Source organism: Nanorana parkeri, unplaced genomic scaffold (assembly GCF_000935625.1).
Source record: "Nanorana parkeri isolate BGI_ZX_2015 unplaced genomic scaffold, ASM93562v1 scaffold1490, whole genome shotgun sequence".
NCBI lineage: Eukaryota > Metazoa > Chordata > Amphibia > Anura > Dicroglossidae > Nanorana > Nanorana parkeri.
In genome coordinates, this window is record NW_017307758.1 from 474,472 (window position 1) to 476,827 (window position 2,356).

Below are 2,356 nucleotides of genomic sequence, written 5' to 3' on the forward strand. Positions count from 1 at the left end.
TCAGGTGCCCACCATCACCCATGCCATCAACCGGGCAAACTCCCCGCTGTGTTGGAGATTATGCGGAGCTCAAGGCACGTATGCTCACTTATGGTGGGATTGCCCGCACATACAACAGTTCTGGGGGGACGTCACCCGTCTCATTTCCACCATTAGCGGTATACCTACACACATGGACCCCTGGCTGTGCCTCTTCCATCTTAACCCCCTTTCAATGCGTTCATATAAGAGATCGGTAATTCCCTTTATGCTCAATGCAGCGAAAGCTCTCATCCCCACACACTGGCGCTCAAACCAAACACCCACGGTGGCAGAGTGGTTGACACGGGTGGACCATCTGCGTCTGATGGAAGAACTCCATCACTTTAGTAAGGACACATATAGCACTTTTCACACGACTTGGGCGGGATGGCTGCACTTTAAAACTCAGGACGAATATGTCTCAATGCTATCCGCGTGATATGGTCTGCTTTAAAACCTGTTATTCTATTTTATTTAATGTCATTTTTTTTTTTATTAGTAACTCTGTAAAACTGGCGATTGTCTTTTACCCTAACACACTACGCTTCCGGTAAAATGATTGCCAAGTTCCATTGAGGGGCCCCATCACTGTATTGTTATGCACTGTTTTGCCACATGCCTGAATGCGCATATTGCGCCACGCTTACTCCAAAAGCGCCCCGACCAGGGGACCAACCCCACTCCCCCTGTATCCCTGCGTCTCTTGTCCCCCCTTTTACCTTAGATATCGTATGTAATGTGATTGTCTTAATGTATGCTTAATGTATTGTATGTGTGTTTTTTTTGTTATATTTTGAAAATCTTTAATAAACATTTAATATGAAAAAAAAAAAAAAAAAATGGCTTGAACTGTTTGTTCGCCAATGCCAGAAGTCTGCACAGCAAAATGGGAGAACTGGAAGCTTTGGTGCATGAGGAGAACTATGACATAATTGGTATTTTTCATATTTTGGTGAGGTTTTAACTATCCTGACATCGACTGGCATAATGGCACTGCTGGAACAGTAAAAGGGCGGACATTTATAAACATATTACATGACAATTTTATGGTACAGTTTGTAGAAGCCCCAACTAGAAATAATGCTCTACTGGATCTGGTCATCTCAAACAATGCAGAGCTTATTATAAATATTCATATAAAAGAACATCTGGGTAGCAGTGTATCATAATATGATTTCATTTAACTTAAGTTGTAAACAACATTCACATACTGGAAAAATAAAAACACTTAACTTCGGGAGAGCACATTTTCCCATGCTGAGGGCTGCTCTTGAAGACTTAAACTGGGAGGGAATATTTTCAAACAAAGCAATTGTTTGCAACCATGCGGCAAAATATATTCCAGTAAGCAATAAGTTTAAAAGGCTAAAAGTAAAAACTTTCTTCAGCTCTGTGCACACCAATGAACACAATGTGACTCAAGTCCATAATGGGGATACCAGTGCCATAGCCTCTACTGAACCACAATAATTGACTATTGATATGGTCCAAAAACAGTTAGACAAAATTAAGGTAGCTTACACCCACGTGTCCAGAATTGAGCTGTGTAATTTCAAAGCCATTGTATTTAATTTTTAGAGACTCTCTAATGACTGGCTTGGTACCGATGGATTGGCGCAAAGCCAATGCGTTGCCTATATTTAAAAATGGATCAAAGTCTTTACCAAGTAATTACAGACCTGTAAGTTAAACTTCAATAGTTGGGAAGATACTTGAAAGTTTGATCAAGGATCACATGCAATTGTTTTTGCTTGAAAATAATTTCATAAGCGATAGTCGGCATGGATTCACAAAAGACAAGTTGTCAAACAAACCAACTTTCTTTTTATGGGGAAGTGAGTAATACATTGGATAGAGGAATGACTGTGGATATAGTATACTTGGACTTTGCAAAAGCGTTTGACACAGTTCCCCAAATGCCGCTAATGTATAAGTTAAGGTCAGTAGGTATAGAGCATCCCATCTGTAATTGGATAGAAAGTTGGCTTAAAGACCGTATTCAGAGAGGGGTGATCAATGATTCGTACTCTGAATGGTCTGAGGTTGTTAGTGGTGTCACCCAAGGTTCAGTGTTGGGCCGCTTACTGTTTAACCTATTTATAAATGACATAGAATTGGGGATTAAAAGTACTATTTCTGTGTTTGCAGATGACACCAAGTTATGTAGTGGAATACAGTCCTTACAGGATGTCTCCAACCTACAAGCAGACCTGAATGCACTGATTGGGCATCTATTTGGCAAATAAGGTTTAATGTTGATAAATGTAAAGTTATGCACTTGGGGACATGCATACATCATAAACTCTAGGGGGAGTATGTTTGGGGGAGTCAATGA